Source organism: Pseudorasbora parva, chromosome 12 (assembly GCF_024679245.1).
Source record: "Pseudorasbora parva isolate DD20220531a chromosome 12, ASM2467924v1, whole genome shotgun sequence".
Taxonomy (NCBI): Eukaryota; Metazoa; Chordata; class Actinopteri; order Cypriniformes; family Gobionidae; genus Pseudorasbora; species Pseudorasbora parva.
Genome location: NC_090183.1, coordinates 22,136,884 through 22,156,976, shown reverse-complemented (window position 1 = coordinate 22,156,976; position 20,093 = coordinate 22,136,884). Strand labels below are relative to the sequence as shown.

Here is a 20,093-nt window from a genome sequence, read left to right as displayed (position 1 = left end):
TTGACAGCAAGTCCGATTGATCATTTTGGTAAGTCATTCCATACAAGAACAATATATGCAGTGGCGGCTGGTGAAAATATTATATGTGGGGCTGTTTGTGTGGGGGTCTGGGGATATACATTTCCCCCATACAATTTTAAATTTTGTAGATGTGATTTCCTGCATTCTGGTGGATTTCAATTTTTATATATTAAGTTGTATATATTAGGTTAATTTTTATATTAAGTGGTCTCTTAATTTTTCTTCCAGAGCTATATATATATCCTACACAGCTCTGGAAAAAAAATTAACAGACTGCTTAAAATTAAAAAAATAACACACAAACACACACACACACACACACACACACACACACACACACACACACACACACACACACACACACACACACATATATATATATATATATATAGACACACATATGGACGGACACACACACACACACACACACACACACACACACGAATACAAGATGTATGGCTTGATTGGAGGATGGCGACTGTCCATCACACAAAGGCCAATAGGCTCTGACGGTTCCACACAACACCTGCTTGCGCGTGCGCGAAGTGGGTCTGTGTCGTCATCGTCAGCCTCGCAGGTTCTGACCTGGACCGATTCGACTGAATTTGGGCATAACAGCTCAGACGGTAAGCAAAGTTTTTGAAGTCACATTTTATAACTAGAAAATTCCTAAATAAATGTTGAGTGTGCCTGACTCTGGTCCATATACGTATTGTGTTAATTAATTATGTGTTTATATGGGCAGACTAACGTAGTTTAACCGCGAACCGGAGTTAGTGCTAGCTAACCGTCAAACGCCGTTCTTATCTCTGTGTGTGTAGACGTATGGGCAGACTAGTTTAACCGCGAACCGCCGTTAAGTGTAACGTTACGGGCAGACTAGTTTAACCGCGAACTGCCGTTAGTCCGTCGTTCCACCGGCGTGTATGTGTGTACGCTCCATGAAGCTAACGTTATACATATTAGATCAGTTTGAATGTTTTTGTCTTGTACTACCGTTACCCAATCAGGGAGAGGCATAAGAATATCTATACATCTTTAGCACGTCACATTCTTCTTTCTTCTTTTTTCCAGAGATTTGGACCTGAAAGTCTCCTTTAACGTTAAGTTGTCCCCATACCTAACCCAACCATCTATTTGAATCTGAAAGTAACTAACCCTTAACTTTTTTTTGTTACATTTTTGTAAAATTTAAATACAGGTTTATGTGGAAGACTTTTTATATATAAAATGTATATAATAATTTCTGATCAAATTATTGCATTTATGTTTGAATGATTCGTTTTTGACTTGAAACAGTTGCATATTAAACTTAAATTTAGCTTATCCTTCCTATTTTGTTGCTTTTGGTGGGCGTGTTAGAGTGGGATTCTGTAGGTGGTCCTCAGAAAAAAAATTGGAAGATAAAGTGGTCCTTGGGCTGAAAAAGTTTGAGAAACACTGTGTTAAATTGATAGTAAAGGAGATTTATATTATTTGAAAATGTTTTTATTTTGAATAAATGCAGTTCTTTTAAACCTTTTATTCATCAAATATATTAAGCAGCAGAACTGTTTCCAACACTCATAATAAATCAGAATATTAGAATGATTGCTGAAGGATCATGTGACGCTGAAGGAATGATACTGAAAATTCAGCTTTTCACAGAAATAAATTGTAATTTAACATATAATAAATTGAAAACCAAATATTTAAATTGTAATAAGATCACAGTATTACTTTTTTTTCTGTATTTTTGATCAAATAAATGCAGGCTTGATGAGCAGAAGAAACTTCTTTCAAAAACATTACACATAGTAATGTGTACAAACTTTTATATATATATATATATATATATATATATATATATATATATATATATAAATAAAATACTCCATTCTGGGCTCTAGACTAACTTCTCTACCTGCAGCAAGGGTTACACCAACTGCCTTTTGTTGCTCGCTCAAGCACATGATTATCAATGACTTTGCATGTTGATCAATACTAATTTATATACTTTGATCATTGGCAATGCCACAAAAGTTGATATTTGCTAAATATTTTAATTTGAGAGAGTAGTGTTTGCTAATACTGATCTGTTTTTTTTGTTTTTCTCATCAGATGCGGTCTTGAGCTTAAAGCCAATGAAAGTAGACGAATACATGGCCAAAGACTTGAAATATGCACCTGAGAGGACTGGTGGCGGTAGCAGAAAGAAGTAACAAGAAAGGAAGACTTAACCATCTGTGTTTAATGTTGCCCAATGTTTGGGCTGTTTTTTTTAAAGGTTAAAAAAAGCTAGTTCACCCAAAAATGAAAATTCTGTCATTTACTCCTCACCCTAATGTCGTTCCAGACCCGTAAGACCTCCATCTTCAGAACACAGTTTAAGATATTTTATATTTACTCCGAGCTTTCTGTCCCTCCATTGAAAATGTATGTACGGTATACTGTCCATGTCCAGAAGGACCAGAAAGATAATAACATCATCAGTAGTCCATATGTGACATCAGTGGGTTGGATAGAATTTTTGCAATGAAAGCAATGAAAATACATTTTGGTCCAAAAATAACAACAACATAAAAAGTGACAGTATACCGTACATACATTTTCAATGAAGGGACAGAAAGCTCTTGGACTAAATATAAAATACCTTAAACTGTGTTCCGAAGATGAACGAAGGTCTTACGGGTGTGGAGCGACAAGGCGAGTCATTTAAAGGGTTAGTTCACCCAAAAATGAAATTGATGTCATTAATGACTCACCCTAATGTTGTTCCACACCCGTAAGACCTCCGTTCATCTTCACACACAGTTTAAGATATTTTATATTTAGTCCGAGAGCGTATGCAAGTGTATGCACACTATACTGTCCATGTCTAGAAAGGGAATAAAAACATCATCAAAGTAGTCCATATGTGACATCAGTGGGTTAATTAGTCTCTTGAAGCATCCAAAATACATTTTGGTCCAAAAATAACAAAAACTACGATTTTATTCAGCATTGTCTTCTCTTCCGCGTTTGTTTTCAAACCTCAAATACAGATTCAAACAGCCATGAATCAATGATTCGGATCGCCACAATGCTCTGGGACTAAAAATATAAAATATCTTAAACTGTGTTCTGAAGAGGAATGGAGGTCTTACGGGTCTGGAATGACATTGGGGTGAGTCATTAATGACCTCAATTTCACTTTTGGGTGAACTAACCCTTTAATGACAGAATTTTTGGGTGAAGTAAAAGTTTGACATGTGTACAATTGATGTGAAAGGTTGGCACAATTGCAGCTATGTAATAAAGCATGTTTCCTACGTCATTGAAATGTCTTTATTAATCTTCTTCCTGGTCTTCCTTTGACCAATTGGCTTCTTCCAAGCTGACTGTGCGTGTTTGCAAACTTAGTGTTTATGTATCCATTTCAAGGTGTTTGGTGTTACTGTTGAACACATCAATACTTCAGTGAAAACAGTTTAACAAAAACTATGTTGAAAAGCAGGACTTTATAGTGACGTTAAAATTTCAACGTTGATTGGATTTGCAAAATCTAAACTTAAATCAATGTTGGCAAATTCACCTATGTTGAGAAACATGACGTCGGAATGACGTTGCCATTTCAACGTTGATTAGATTTGCAAAATCTAAACTAAAATCAATATTGTTTCAATGTTGGCAAATTCACCTATGTTGACAAACATGACGTTGGAATGACGTTGCCATTTCAACGTTGATTAGATTTGCAAAATCTAAACTAAATTCAACGGTTATCCAACACTGGCACCTGACGTTGATTCAACAGTGGCTCAATGTTAAAATGCCAGCTGGGTTGATATATTTTCTTTGTCATCTACACTGCTAAATATAACTTATTCATCACCATATAGTTTTTAATATAGCCTATAAAGTTAAATTTGACATCACTTGGGGGACCTGTGGAAGCAGTGGACTGAGTCTGGAGTAGAAACATCCAGAGCCACCGTGCACAGGCGTGTGCAGAAAATGGGCTACAGGTGCCGCATTCCCCAGGTCAAGCCACTTTTGGGCTACAGAAAACTTTTACAGAAGTCCTTTTTTCGGATGAAAGCAAATTTTGCATGTCATTCGGAAATCAAGGTGCCAGAGTCTGGAGGAAGGCTGGGGAGAAGGAAATGCCAAAATGCCTGAAGTCCAGTGTCAAGTACCCACAGTCAGTGATGGTCTGGGGTGCCATGTCAGCTGCTGGTGTTGGTCCACTGTATTTTATCAAGGGCAGGGTCAATGCAGCTAGCTATCAGGAGATTTTGGAGCACTTCATGCTTCCATCTGCTGAAAAGCTTTATGGAGATGAAGATCGTTTTTCAGCACGACCTGGCACCTGCTCACAGTGCCAAAACCACTGGTAAATGGTTTACTGATCATGGTATTACTGTGCTCAATTGGCCTGCCAACTCTCCTGACCTGAACCCCATAGAGAATCTGTGGGATTTTGTGAAGAGAAAGTTGAGAGACGCAAGACCCAACACTCTGGATGAGCTTAAGGCCGCTATCGAAGCATCCTGGGCCTCCATAACACCTCAGCAGTGCCACAGGCTGATTGCCTCCATGCCACACCGCATTGAAGCAGTCATTTCTGCAAAAAGATCCCCGACCAAGTATTGAGTGCATGAACATAATTATTTGAAGGTTGATTTTATTTGTATTAAAAACACTTTTCTTTCATTGGTCGGATAAAATATGCTATTCTTTTAGATTTTGGGGGGTTTTCATGAGCTGTATGCCAAAATTATCAGTATTAAAACAAAAAAAAGACCTGAAATATTTCAGTTGGTGTGCAATGAATCTAAAATATATGAAAGTTTAATTTTTATCATTACATTATGAAAAATAATGAACTTTATCACAATATGCTAATTTTTTGAGAAGGACCTGTATATGTGCATCTAAACATTTCCCCCTTCAGAATGTTTTTAAAATCAATATTTAAAACATCTGATCTGTTGCAATCATGTATTGTTGGTGAATATTATTAGGGCCCAAGCCCTGAAAGGGCGCAGAGCCCTATTGTTCTTTTAAGGATAATTTTGTTTTTTCGACTATTCGGTTACTTTCGGGGCCCTTATCATGCTGGAAAACTCTTGAAACTTTGCACACACATCGGAATATGCGGCCATCAGGGCCGGACCAAAGCTGGTACCCGGGTGTGGCAGGGGGGCCCGACAGCGCCCTCTAAATTGGGGTCTGAAAACTTGGTCCATATATCAAACACACTTGCACGTACATATATGAAATTCGGTACACATATAGATCTCATTGGGCCAAACAACTTTCGTGCCCTAAGTTATGCGTCAGCCCAACAGGAAGTGAGCTATTATAGGTTGTTCAGAAAACGCATGCTCTGGAATTTAAAGGGGGGGTGAAACACTCAGTTTCAGTCAGTGTCATGTCAATCTTGAGTACCTATAGAGTAGCATTGCATCCTGCATATCTCCGAAAAGTCTTTATTTTTTTAATAATTATATAAGAAAGATGCGCTGTTCCGAGTCTTTCCGAAAAAAGCCGAGCGGGTGGGGGCGTGTCGTGTGAGTGGAGCTAAATAATGACGTGTGCAGCAGCGCGCTGTGTGTTGAGTCGAGTACGTCATCCCTAACAGCGGGGAAAAAACTTTATTCAAAATAAAAATATGGCTTTTAATCAGATACAGCCATACATCTATGATCCGGAATCAGACCCAGAGGCTGCAGTTGAACAGGAGCAGCAGCAAAAACGACTAGAGCAGGACGTCTGTATGTGGTAAGTTACAAGTTATACACTAACTATATAATATGCTTAGCGGCTTGTGTTATTTACATATTTATACTTGAATTATATCGTCGTATTTTTGTCTTTGAAGGTGTACATGTGGGAAGTGCAGTTGTGCACGTGTGTTTGTGTGTTTACGCGTGGTTTGTGTAGACAGTAAGCGGACTAAAAAAAACACAGACATTTGAAGCATTCTCACTCACCCTTCTAACGTTGGGACTGCTCCATCCTTCAGCATTAGGCGATTGGGAAAAGCCGGCGTCGAGCTGGGCCTTGTTTATGAAACAGTCGGCACCGAAATGCAACGAACAGATATAAACATTCGCGCAACTCAGTTGCTGATCCGGAAAAGCAAATTACATCCACTGTTGCCTTAACGCGGGGTTTTGGAGAATCTGTGCAGGACTGTCTTGGTCTGGCAACCAAAAACGCACTTTTTTGGTGACATTATGTGCTATGTGTAATTGTCACCTGTCCAGCATCCTACAAACCAGCGCTTTGATGGGCGTAGGCTGTTGCTTTCGCTCTCTCCCTCGCTCTCTCTCACGCGCTTCCGGTAGAATTGTCCGTAAGGCCCATACAAGGAAATTCCGCCCCCACTAACGTCAATGGGGACGCATGATCTCAAAAAACTTGCCGAAACTTATGACTAACCGGAAGTAGTATTTTTGACAAAGAAATACTCCCATCAAACGTCCACCTTAACTTTTGAAACTTTGTCTATGTTTAGTATGGGATTCCAAGTCTTTAACAGTGTAAAAAGATCAGTATGCATGAAAGCATTTCACCCCCCCTTTAACAAACTCCTCCTAGGCGATTGACCAAACTCGGTCAGCATGAAGTCAAGACACTGAGAATGCTAAATTGCGAGCAGATTTTTGATATGTCAAACGGCTTGGCCGTGGCGAGGAGACAAATTTATGGCGAGAAGTGGGAAACAGGAAGTGTGTTATAAAATCTAAAAAGTAATGCAATCTTTTGTCAAAAGTGGGGGGTTAGTTTTATCTTTAGTCACCAAACTCTGTATATATATTGTTCTCTTCTCCGGACAACTTTCTAATTTACAGTCATTAGCTCCGACCAACAGCAAGTCAGATATTTAGGGCTTGAGGTGTGAGGACCTTATTGTAATTGCTCAGTCCATCATTCTTCTTCTCCCAAATTAATTAAATTTTTGAGGGCCTAAACACACATGAAAACTCATGAAACTTTGTTCACACATCAGAAGTGTTGAAAATATACACCTGATATGGGTTTCAGAATAAGGTGTGGCAAAATGGTTCGATAGCGCCACCTACAAAATTTAAATTAAGCGTAATTCGCGCTACGTTTCATGTATGAGTATGAAAATTCGGTAGATGCATTCAACAGCCCAATACCTACAAAAAAAGACCCAGGACGCCAAATCTGAAAAACCAACAGGAAGTGAGATATTTTGAATTTTCTTTGGAAAATTGGTGCAGTTTTTGCCATTGCCAGATGTTGTACTTTAACAAACTCCTCCTAGAGATTTAATCATATCAACATCATATTTGCACTGTCTAATCGTAAGGCCTTTGTGGCGTTAAATTGTGAAGATCTTGAGTTTTCCCTGAAGGGTGTCTCCGTGGCGGCCTCACAAATGTTGATGTTTCGCCATGACATAGGAAATTGTTGTAACTCAGGCATACATGTTGTAAAGGATGTCCGATCTGCCTCAAACTTCACGTTTGACAAGAGTCCTGGCCTGAAGACATCTACATGCCAATATTCAGTCAAAGTTATAGTGCCACCAACTGGCAGCAGGATGTGTGTCACTTTTTGAAAATGTTTTGAATCTCTGTCTTACCTTCACCCGATTTAATTCAAACTTCATCCGTATAATGTGAAAACATGACAGATAGACAGATATAGACATACAAATGGATTCCTGATATTTTATATGCTGTTGCTATGGCAAATAGTAGCAAATAGTTTTGAGACTTAGCATGCTTAAAAATTGTGTGTGTGTGTGTGTGTGTGTGTGTGTGTGTGTGTGTGTGTGTGTGTGTGTGTGTGTGTGTGTGTGTGTGTGTGTGTGTGTGTGTGTGTGTGTGTGTGTGTGTGTGTGTGTGTGTGTGTATTCTTTACATGGGCTTTACAGAAGGTCATTTGCTGTGTTTGAAAAGACATGTCTTTAAATTAATTATTTACTGATATAAATCAAATTGCTTTAAAAAGTCAATTTCTCATGATTTAAAATTTAGACACGCATCTTACTCTTACCTGACACTAATATTAAAACCATTGCTGCAGTTTCTGTGATTTGGCTCCATTTGTTAATTTTAAAAAAATTTATTTTTATTATTGGATGCCACAAATATTGAAATGAAAGCATGCTTAATTGCATAAGATTGGTGAACAAACAGTAGTTAAGGTAGGTCAAAAACACATGAAGAGAAGTGTTAGGATAATACATTATCACCATTCGGACGGTATTCTGCGCTCATTTGAAATTGACGTGACATCATCTGACATGAAATTGATTCATTAAATTGTATTGATCTCAGATGTGACTGTTGTGGTTCGTAGTCATAGTAGCACCAACTGCTGCAGTTAATGTGGTGAATTCAACTTCATTTGTAGGGCACTAACAATAGTTTTATATAATTAGTTTAATGGTGTGGTTTAATCGTGCACGATTTGTCTGAAGCCACCGGGGTGGCGGTGCCACCGGCTTGGGCCCGTCATCGCTGCTCGCAGCTTTAATTTATTATTATTTTTATTCAGTGATGAGTTTAATCAAACATTATTCTTCCTTATATAGTTTGTTTTGCTTATTTTGTTTTTAGCAATTATGTGTTTATGCTGAAACAAAAACCACAAATTTACTTCAATAGTAATCTCTTTTTTCTGAGAGTGTAATATATCCCCACCCACTATCAGGTGCAGTGATGAAGAGATAATCAGTGTTATTCACTTCACCTGTCAGTGGTCATAATTTTATGCCTGATCAGTGTATATCCTTAACACAACCCTAACATAACTCACATCCCCTAATGCTGGAGTCCTGATCATCCTAATGGGGTTTATTGTTTCGATAATGATAATAATCTGCTTACTGAACATTATCCCTTGATTAGTGTGTTTATATGATTATGGGGTAGAATTTAAATGATTAAATTCATATCAAGGTCATTTTAACTTCCTATTGTAATATCCTTAAATCTCCAGAAAATGGTCTTGTAGGGTAGTGCATAAGTTACAGTGGTCAGCTGGTTTATAGATTCATCCAGGCAAAGGTTCATTCAACAGTGTCATTTCCAGCACAATGGAACAGACTGTCTTGTGAATGATGTCTAAGAAATGTAGGTGAAAGAGGAAGTGCCTATCTGTCATTCCCCCAATTCTCAAGTGGCCGCTATACTTAAAATTAATGCCAAACGTTCTTGCCCAAGACACTTTTAGTGAAACCAGCAGACAAACTGGTGATATTTTAGGGGTCAGGAAAAGGTAAGAGACATTTGTTTACCTATAATCCTTCCTAAGCAAAACCTTGGTATGATTGGACTTTTAACAATGTTTCACATGAACACATGATTCCTTCTTTAGGAATATGTTTGCCACTCAACCGTCAAGAAGGGCAGGGTAAAGGTAGAAGTTACCAACCACAGGAGGCTAAGCAATTAGGCATCTCTCAATACACATCACATTTAAAGGATAATTTACAGAATAATTTTGTATGTTTGCACATTTACAGTTTGTTTACATCTCTCTCTCTCTCTCTCTCTCTCTCTCTCTCTCTCTCTCTCTCTCTCTCTCTCTCTCTCTCTCTCTCTCTCTCTCTCTCTCTCTCTCTCTCTCTCTCTCTCTCTCTCTCTCTCTCTCTCTCTCTCTCTCTCATGGCTCTGAGCCAGAGGTGACAGATTTAGAGGAGGCACAGGTTCTATTTTCTCCACCTGGACAAATGATACAGAAACTCAAGCCTGGACCACTCTGCTGCTCCGAGTCTGAAGGCGATTCCATGGAAAGACAGACTCATGACCTGGCCACGAGGCTCACTTACAGCCACTGAGAAGCAAGTTAAACCAAACTGTGTTTCTCAGGGAATTTGTACTCTCTGAAAGGAACTATAGATATTAAGATGTAAGCAACCATTTAATGGACCCCTAAATAATTTCACTATAGGTCAAAAAACACGTCATCAAGTGAGTACAGTAAGTGAGTTAGGTCATCTCTACCATTTGGGTAACATGCTCAAGTTGCAATGTTTACTTGTTTTGATATATAGAGATATGAACTGAGAGTTCCTTTGTATTGGTTTCATAGTGTTGAAAACTTTTATACCATTTTCAAAGTTTTAAATTTGTTATTGCCTATACATTTCACATAGTTTCACTCTCCTTACATTCATTCATTATTAAAAATTCTTGTGTGTGTGTGTGTGTGTGTGTGCGTGCGTGCGTGCGTGCGTGCGTGCGTGTGCGTGTGTATTCAAGACAAAATAAATTGTATCTGTTTATATATTATTATTATTATAATTATTATTTTACAGATATTACAAAGAATACCAAAGATACCATTATGATTGGGTGTCACACCACATGACATTGTTATTATGACGTATTGACTTGACATGAGGATCCTCTGCATGATATAATTTCCTGTAATTTCCTGTAATTTTAATAAAAACATTAAAACAGACTTATCGTAAAAGTAATCAGTTTAAGTAATTGTGCATGAAATATAACATATTTTGGAAAACATTTTTAGACCAAGTACTCTTTACATATCTTTGAGAGGGAAACATTAACCTCTCTCTTTCAACCTCATTCTCTCTCATTATTATAATTATTTAATGGTAACTGCCTCAAAATGTACATATAATTCATTCTCAAACTGCACTGTAAACCTGAATAAGTTGGAGAAAAAAAACCATTACATTTCAGTTACATCACTTTTAAGTTAAGAAATGTAAAGTTTAAGTAAGCAGAACTTGTGTATATATATATATATATATATATATATATATATATATATATATATATATATATATATACATTTGAATTGCTCTTAACTTAGAAATAACTGACAAATATTTGACTAAACTAATTCATACATTTAAATCAAAATAAACTTTTTAAAATCATTTTTTTATTGTGGAAAATTGGCTAGCTTTAATTAATTCAATAAATACTACATTGCTAATTGGTAACACAATGCTTTGATAGCATTAGCATAGCATAACATTTGCTGAATGAGTGCAGCAATACATACTGTATCTGATCAAAAAAACTTATATAACACCTCAATTTAGCATTCACTCTCTTTTTAAGGGAGAAATATATACAACAAGTGTATAAAACTCAAAAACAAAAAACAATTCAGACAACTTAAAAAGTGTTCACAATATTTTGTGAGTTCAAAAGAAAGTTCTCAGTACTCATAAAAGTTATTTTGATTGAACTAATTATTTTAATTTGAGTTGGCTCTGCTAAAACCAATTAATTATTTTGAGCGTTGGGGTTTACAGTTACACCAAAGTATAACTTAATCCAAAAAAAAAAAAAACATTTACACATGAGCAGACCATTTATACATTTAGCACTCCTCTCCCCAGATATATATTATACATTATGCATAAATTCTATCAAAAACTAAAATGACAGGAATAAGAGAGGAATAATAAACTCCTTTAACGAAAGGAGTGATTTGATGTTGGTTTCTATTTTTCTTTCTCACAGTTGTGCACACCAACTTCCCCATGCACTTTTCACTTCATTCTGCACACACCCAAAGATCTCTTTTGTCTTTTGTGAATGTAGGTTGCCTACACCTTTCAGCACTGCATCGAGAGGAGTGACCTTGCAATGAGTTGTCCTGGATTCTGGGTCGAATCCTGTTGCTATGTCTGCTGTGCAGAGCAGGCCAAAAAGTGTGCCAGAGAGAGACTATGGGCATTTATTGTCGAATCCAGAGAGAGGAGATGATGTCATGAAGCAATGGAACGGAACCCTGCTTGGAATCATAAAAAGACATGAGGGACGGGTGATGATGTAAGAAAAAGGAAACTAGAACTGGACTACCTGCAAAAATGTATTTACCAGCACAGAGATAATATTGCCAGAAGAATTTAATGACGTAGACACAGCAAAAAACAAAAAAACAAAAACTAATTGTTAGCCTCAGGAGTAACACGATGTATGACTGAAGAACATTCTTAAAACAAGAGGGCATTTTCACACACACATTCTTCCAAAAAAGAATGCAGTTAAGCAAATGTGGGAGGAAATGCCCTTTATCTAAAGTCTAAGTAATCCAGAAAATGAGGATGTGGTTTTATGCCTGGTGATTAAAGTCGGCCTTCTGCAGTGCACCTCTTGGCCTTCCAGATCAGTACATACTGAGAACATGTAGAGTAAGTGCCCTGGACAGTACTTGACAACACATTTGATATCTTGGTGATTCTGGCTCAAATTATCCACTTATAGTTATTTTTCGTTATCGTTATAGTTCTTGGTGTGAGTGTGCCTTCAGGATACATTTACACAACAGTGGTGTACTAAATTTTTGCATACAGATGATGGGCCAGCACCATGATGGTAGTTTAACAAACTCAGGGTTAGAGGATTAGTTTTGAGTTGACAAAACCAACCCAATCTATTCAGGCTTTGTTGGTACCATGATGCTTATCATCAGCTTTCTTTGTCAACTCAGGCTTTGATCCCGAGTTCAGGAGTTCAGCTGTGACATCAGAAGTGAACAGCCAATCACATGCTGTGGATCAGTGGAACTGAGATTCACTTCTTGCGAGAGAAGCAGCGGAGATACATTTATCTCTTCTGTAGATTATTACATAATTGAAAAAATTGTGAGAATTTAAACAAATTTACACAGCAAGAAGAAAATAGCTGTCTATGAAAGAGGATAACTTAAAGAAAAAATATTATCTTTAATGCATGTAAAAGTTTAAAAGTTAGTTTAGTTGCTATAAAGAGAATTGAACATTTAAGCTCAGCAAGCTTCTTTTTTAATAGCTTTATTTACTGATTTTAAAGCTTATTTGTATGACTTTATATATGCTATTTATATTATTTTTTTTACAAAGTGCCTATTAATGATTGATAAACTATTATAAATGTGCAATTGATTAAGGGTATAATAAGGGTATAATGATAACATAAATTATACCTAAATTGTTTAAAGTTACTATAATTATAAATAAGCATTGTTAAAACGCTTTAGTCTTTAAAAAACATTTGCTATGTGGTGATCTTTAATTTGGAGCAGAAACAGGCGAGTGACTTTATTGCATCAGAAGTGTGTCACTTTACTCACAGCTGATTGGTCTAATTTCAGTTTGAGATTTCGTATCCAGAACATAACCTGCCCTGGAGCAGGTTAGCCGTAATGGCGATGAACACAGCTAAAAGCCAAACCACTTTAATGGTATACCTAAAACCCAGAATTGCCACAAATTAAGTTTAAACAGATCTGGCTAGCCAGCTAAACCGGCTTCATGGTATAGGCCCAACAAGATCACCAAGATATCCCAGCTTAATCCCTTATCCTAGTTTTGTGCAATATGGACTTGAACCCAGGACTTGATTTTTTCCATCAAGTATTGTCATTGGGTGAGGGACTATTGTCCCGCCCTCATGCACCAAAGAATAGATATTGATATGGGGGAAGTGGAAGGTAATGTTTTTGATTAAAGATTAAGAGGGCATGTGATATTTAAAATAACAACAACAACAACAACAACAACAACAACAACAACAATAATAATAATAATAGTTTGCTTATATAAATAAATAATACAAGACTGATTGAATCGTCCAAAAAAAAAAAAAGATAAATTGTATACTATTTTGTCCAAATTTGTAATAAAAAACATCCAAACTAAAAACTTAAATCAATATTTTTACATACATGTGAAGTTAGGTCTCTCAACCTTATAGAGTACAGTATGAAAAACTGATTTTATTTTGAAAATGGCATTTGAGAGAGCATCAGAGTATGACAATATCACAGCTCAAACGCTTGGAATAATTCAGATGTGTTTGAAATAAGTCTCTTATGCTTACCATTGCTGCATTTATTTGATAAAAAATGCAGTTAAAGAGTAATATTGTGCAACATTATTACAATTTAAAACGGTTTGTGATTGTTATGTAATTTATTCCCTTCAATTTAAATGTTATTTTGGTTAATCCTTTTGGTTTGGTACGATACATCCCTAAGCATATACAGTATGTTTGCCTCACTACACAATCTGACTCTAATGAAACTAGCAGAAAAAAATTGGATCTTGTATTCTGAATTCTCTCCCCTAATTCTATCCTGCTTCAGCAACTTTTCACACTCTATACAGTCAGTGTGGGGTATCAGTTGTCTATAGCTTGACCCAGACAGCTGCCTAGTGCTGGTCTAGACAGTGATGGAGACAAGCGTCACGGCTCTCTGCGTACAGGCCTGCAGACTACAAACTCTGCATCTCAACATCTCAGGGCCACAGGCATGTAGAACACCACCCTCTGTTGGGTCTGCACATGAACTGCAGTTAACCTGCCAACACTATAATATTGATCTTTGAGACCTATTCCTTTAGGCATCTAAGTAACACATGACTCCTGAAAACAACCGTAACCCTTATCTTCTTTAAACAACCCATTCAAAACAGTTTCAAACAGCATTTAATCTAAAACATGCACCATCGTGACTGTGCAAAAAGTCTGGCCTAGTTGGAAGGCCTGCACTGTTCACAAAGACCAGCATTGCACCATATGGTCCATTTGTGTTAGGAAATAAACTATTGTACCAATAAACATGCCTTTGCACTTGTCAGGTATTTCTAAACATCACACCCCTAATACTTTAGACATTAAGTCTCTGTTGCACATTTGCCCAAAAATCCAGCTGCACTAAACCCTAGTAAGATAAAAACTTCATAAAATCAAAACATTTGTGTAACTAACATGCAACACATTTTCAGCACAGAAAACACAAAAACTGCTCAACAGCATGAACAATGGTGGAGCTTGTAGAGTTACTGACTAACTTTTTACTCACAGTCTGATCTGCAGCCAAAATTGAAGTAATGAGGAGGCTGTCTTCAGATAAAAGTTAAATCCCAGAAAGTTTTGTAATCTTTGATGAGAGGATCAATAAATAAAATGGCACTGTATAATAATTGATGCATAATACTCATCTCGGATATCTCTTATCAAGTCAATTAATAGTTAAAGGATACATTTGCCTTGGTGTTCAAAAATACACTTGCAAAAATAATTGCATTTGTCTAATTTGGTAAAGTTTATTTTACCATTCAAAGTTTGACGTTGGTAAGATTTTTATAAAGCTTCATGGAATGGGTTTCCACAGCCAAGCAGCTGCAATAAGGCCTTATAACACCAAGTGCAATGCAAAGTGTCTGATGCAATGGTGTGATGCACGTTGCCGGACTCTAAACAGTGGAGACATGTTCTCTGGAGTGATGGATCCTGCTTCTCTGTCTGGCAATCCAATGGATGAGGCGACATTTGGCATTTGCCAGGAGAACAGTACTTGCCTGACTGCATTGTTTCAAGTGTAAAGTTTGATGGGGTGGGGGGTGGGATTAAGGTCTGGTGTGGAGGAACTTTGGTCTGCAGAGTCCTGACCTTAACCCGATAGAACACCTTTGGAATGAATTAGAACGGAGACTGCGAGCCAGGCCTTCTTGTGAAAACTCAGATGTCTGCCCTCACAGATGCGCTTTTAGAAGAAATTATGAAGAATGGTCAAAAATTCCCATATACACACTCCTAAACCTTGTGGAAAGCCTTCCAAGAAGAGTTAATGTGCACGTAAAAGCAGGCGTCCAAAATCTTTCTGCAATATAGTGCAAATGAATAAGACATTTTTTGCAACATTGTATATTTTGTTAAATTATATCCCAGAATGATCTGAGAATGTTTCAGTGAGCATTGTGTGATACAATGAAAGAAATCAGACTTGTACAAAGAGCTTATCCCAGATTCTGACCTCAAATAAATGTTTGTTAGATGTCTGGCAACCAATTAGGCTATTCAAAGTCATAATAAACCATGTTTGAAAATCACACTTTGAAGCAAACAATTATTCTTTATATATAGACATTTGAGGTCTGTCTGTAAAAGCACAGAACAAAACAGTTATAGAAAAGCAATGTGGTGGTGACTGGCACCCCCAGTAACTGACTTGGCTCGAGGAGACACAAGAAGCACTAATAGCCTATATACAAAGAATAGTAGAGAGCAAGTGCTTCGAGACAGATAACCTCTGACAACATCTTAGCCATGAAGAATTTTAGTTAGCCAAAATATTAGTTCATCGTTTTATCAGAAGAGCTCTACCAAGACATAAGCGTATGCTCAATTCAAGGACAAATCTTTCCTGAAGATTGAGCCTATACTGCCACCTAGTGGAAATGCCTGTGTAATGGACAAATTGTACAAAACGCTCCTTTTCATTTCAAATCATTCTTTAATGTTTCTTAACTCTAAACAAGAACACAATCCCATCCTGTTACTTTGTTTTAACGAACCTTAACATTGTAATGCATTATTTTATAGATATACAGTAATGAAATTCAAAATTGTGCTAGACTAAGATTAAAACAAATATGCTTCAACTGGCAAAAGTGAAGGAATGAAATAAATTGGCAGATATGAATGCTCAATGATTTGTTCAACTTATCTATATAAATTAATATTAAATACTGAGAGGTCACAAAAAACAACAAAGTACTTAAAACAATATTGGCCTGAGCTCAGTAGATTATTAACCAACTAATTCCTGTAAGGAAACACATACAAAGAGCTAACATCCTTATTCTTCGGCATCAGCAAACTGGTCGTCCACTACTGCATAAACAATGCGGACCCATTTGACAGGTTTAATGTGGTGAACTGCTGGGCTGTAGTCTCCCTGGTTTGAGCTTGGGCCATTTTGGACGTTACAATGAGACATCTCATTTACTTCTGTATGCAAATCATCTCCAGGATCTGTGGTACAAATACAGCTATGAATGTCACTGCATATAAAGAGTTTATTACAAAATGTATGAAACAGATTCTATAAAACATTACTTGTACATGAAATTACCATAAGGAGGCTGTTTCTGCTTTTCTATGCGCTGTGAAATCTCCTCTAACTCCTTTTCCCAGTCCTCTTCCTGACTAGGGGGCTGTGACTTTTTGCTCTTGTTACCCATCCAGGTAAATGCTTTCTTTACTTTTTTCCGTCTCCACTTGTTTGGGTGCATTTTCTTCTTGAAGGAAGGCCTTCAAAGGTCAGATATATCTTCTCCCTCCAGATACTATAATGATAAAAATGTGAGAAAAGCAAACAACACGTAAGCATTCCATTCTGGTACTGTTGGATTCTTCTATACATATACATACTTAATTAAAGCCAAAGGTAATCTTTTTGTTTAAAATTAACCAAATGTAAATAAGGAGTCAATATATCTTAAGTACTTCTTCCAAAACGCGTTTATGTCTTACCCTGATCCACTATTATAAATGTTAGACCTGCTGGGGTAGTATACGTCACTCGCCCGTGTCTCATCATATCCGTAAATAGAGAAATGTTGCACCAGATACTTTCAGGCTTGTATGGCGTGGGAGTATAGTTTAGTTGACACCATAGACTTTTGGTGCGTTCAAGTCCGGGATGTTCGTATTTATGAGGTGAGAAGTCTCGTTTAGACATCATTTGCGTTCAAGTCTCTTTGGTCGGAGCAGTGTACCTTCTTTTAATTAATTTCACAATAGAGCAAGGTTTGTTAACTCTGCTTTTATAAAATAAAAAAACAACGAATGTGTTTTAATCTTTTTACGTTTTTAATTAATCGATGAAGCCACTGTAAACTGTATCATTATATTTTAGGCTAATTGTTACATTACAATGCTAGCTACTTTGTTATAAATGGCAAAGCCTGACAGTGTCACTGCTGCTAGATACCCGTTACATTCAACTACAGACGTTGCATACAATGACTCCGCCACGTTTCTCACGGACACTAGGGACGGACATTGAGAATTAGCTTCGGCTAAAATGTTGTAGTATGTAACATGTGTTTATGTGACATACTTGTCCCTACTCAAATAAACAAAATTAAAAAAAAATCGTACAGATCGGGGCTTAAATTAACCCGTTTTTAAAGAAATCAACAACGTTTTGCTCATCTGAAATGTAAAAGCAACACGGATATGGCGTTTTAATTAGGTAGGTATAGCATAGGTGTTTTATTGAACAGATAAATTACCATACGTAGCTCTCTAACAGAGCTCATTGTAAGCATTTATCCACTGTGAAGGGTCATTTCATTGTGGGTCTCGGTCTGTCACTCAGGCCAGAATATTATGAAAAAAGTGCAATGTTTGTTTTTACCATGATACTGGCAATCGTCATGATAACTTCTTGTTCCGTCATTCATTTAAAAAATATCACTGTTTACAATTAGTCAAAACAACAGCATAAAAATATTGCATCTAAAATGCGTGTTCACTGTGCCGCGAAACATTCATCCTCGCCTAGGTAGTGTTGCAGGTAGTGTTCTTTTGAAAAATATGCAGTTGTGTTTTTTTAACCGCTAGAGGGCCAACAGTTGCATGTTATACTTTAATCCATGACTAACTAATGTGCAATTATGACAATATGGCAAATTATGACAATTCACATAGGAATGAAAATGTTTGCAACTACACACACACACACACACACACACACACACACACACACCAGGAATATCATAATAAAAAAGGAACAACAAAGGCTAGGGTTTTGTTTGTAGATCATATTCTTCTTTTGAAAAAAAAAAAAAAGATTATTGCATTTCTTTTTTATAACTTTAAGGGCTTTTGTATAAGAGTTAAACTCTAGAATACAACCTTGGTTTCACCTTTAAGAACTTGCATTTGTGTATATAAAATGTTCCCAGCATGAGGATTGTTAACCAGGAAGTTATCCATGTCATTTTCCAGTCACTGAGTGAAAATGTAAACAATGTGCAGTTTATGACAATATGATATGGTAAATTATGACAATTCACACAGGCTATTCGTTTTTTAATTAGTTGTCCTCACCTTAACACATTTAGATGTTACAATCACTGAGTGAAAAGACAGATATTTAATTTTTTGTGTCCCAGACACAGAAATGAACCCTGTCCCCCTATGTAACCTGTGATGAACTATAGTGAACACTCTTGACATTGTCTAAATTTAATTCACATAATCAGCACACTTATGAACTATACAGACTGAGAAACTCACAGCGGCGCCCTTGTTTCCGTCAAACTATTGTTCGTAATGACAGGATGATGATGATGATGTGCGTATGCAGGCGTTTAATCTGGTCCAGTTTTCACTCCGGTAAACTATAGCGTGATCTGATCTGACGACGAACAACACAGTTGAGCTAATACGATTTGACTGCTAAAGAAAGCATCGCCCTCTGATGGTCAAACCAAACACCACACGATAGGGCGTTAATCTGTATGGTCTGAAACGCTCGTTCATTCTTGCCACATTATGGCAAGCCAAGACGTCAAATCTGCCTGAATTTGATGAACGTTTCATTAACAAAGTTAGGAAGGTGCACGTTCAGATAATTAACCAAATTAGCACGAGATGAGCACATTCAGTTAATCAACTCAATTAGCATGTCGGGAGGTATAGGCTACACAGACTTGCCTCTGTCCCATGGCAGTTCTCCAGCATCCCTCTACCTAACCATCTCCTCACTCCTAACTATTCCTATCCCAGTCTGGGATGGGGGAGTAGGCCTACTCTCTCTGTGTTTGGCCCAAATTCCGAGCTCAGAGCCCTCCCCTTGGAAAGCATGCAAAACACACAACACATAATATTGAATCTATTGTATTATATGTAGCCTACAGTAAGTGTGAACTTGTGAAATAATCTTTGCTAGTATGAAAATGACAATTAAGTGCGACTTGAGCTTTAAAGGCACAGTAAACCGAAAAATGAAAATTCTATCATTTACTCACCCTCAAATTGTTCCAAACTTGTATGCACTTCTTTCTTCTGCTGAACACAAAAAGAAGATATTTTGAAAAATGTCAGTAGCCAACAGTTAATGGTCCCCATTGACTTCCATAGTATTTTTTCCCCTTCTTGCTACTATGGAAGTCAATGGGGACAAAACTGACCATTCTTCAAAATATCTTCTTTGTGTTCAGCAGTAGAAATAAATTCATACAGGTTTTATGTCTATATAACATTTGCTCTTTCTTATTTATGATGAGGTTTTATTGGAATATATACATTGTAACGTGCATGAGCTAGCTGCATGTCCTAACCTGTATCTCTATG

General features: G+C 37.0%; 1 long non-coding RNA gene across 1 annotated transcript; it reads left to right on the top strand.

Annotated features, from left to right (window-relative positions):
- The first annotated feature begins 515 nt into the window (after window positions 1-515).
- Window positions 516-2,407, top strand: LOC137094171 (uncharacterized). The gene is made up of 3 exons (XR_010908609.1): window positions 516-647; window positions 1,096-1,170; window positions 2,122-2,407. It is a non-coding gene; the product is annotated as an uncharacterized lncRNA (long non-coding RNA).
- Window positions 2,408-20,093: the final 17,686 nt, after the last annotated feature.